We start from the raw sequence: 606 nt of genomic DNA, 5'->3' as shown, positions 1-606 counted from the left end.
TGGTCAAAATTCAACCATGCTCCCCTCTCATATATTCAAAACAAATTCACTTAATTAATTTTTTAAAAAAACAAAAAAAGTATTAAATTTAAACCTAGAATTCTTTGTTCGGGGGTTTTGCTTGGTGGGTTTAACCTGTAAAAACCTTGATTCATGAACAATTTTTAAATTTAAAAAATCATTTCTCCTTACTTACATTCTTTTTTTCTGCTTTTACTCAACTGGACTATGAATGAAAGGGTTTGGGTTTAGGGAAGGAAGGGGAAACCTCCGGGAGTGTCAGAACACGTGTACATGAAGGGCCTTGGCTCCATCCTTCAACAATAAACTCTCACCAATTATGCTACATTATTCGTCACACAGGCTACTCCCATTATCAAATCCCATTCCTCTAGTTTGTCTTGAGAGTTCTGGCACTCTTCCAAGGTAGGCACAGGTTATCTACACAATGAACCCTCTAACTGCACATGACTATAGCTGGATGTACGGGGATGGCTGAGCATTACTAGGTGAGGGCCGTCCGTTGGTGTGGGGATCCCCAGCCTGCTGCCCCATGAGGCTCTCACTACCATACCGAGCTGCCCCTGTAAAAAGAGAAGCCATTAT

General features: G+C 41.1%; 1 protein-coding gene and 1 long non-coding RNA gene across 2 annotated transcripts in view; both read right to left on the bottom strand.

The window, feature by feature from the left end:
• LOC119591556 (probable RNA-binding protein 19) overlaps nt 1-606 on the bottom strand; it is a gene marked incomplete in the record, with an annotated part of 63,063 nt that overhangs the window by 33,217 nt on the left and 29,240 nt on the right.
• LOC119591557 overlaps nt 209-606 on the bottom strand; it is a 2,934-nt gene continuing 2,536 nt past the window's right edge. The window contains exon 2 of the long non-coding RNA XR_005230358.1: nt 209-584. This is a non-coding gene — a long non-coding RNA (uncharacterized LOC119591557). The remainder of the gene's footprint in view (nt 585-606) is intronic.

The sequence above is a fragment of the Penaeus monodon genome, chromosome 28 (genome assembly GCF_015228065.2).
Source record: "Penaeus monodon isolate SGIC_2016 chromosome 28, NSTDA_Pmon_1, whole genome shotgun sequence".
Classification (NCBI taxonomy): domain Eukaryota; kingdom Metazoa; phylum Arthropoda; class Malacostraca; order Decapoda; family Penaeidae; genus Penaeus; species Penaeus monodon.
Note: the sequence above shows the minus strand (reverse complement) of the source record. Positions and strands in the feature narration are given on the sequence as shown.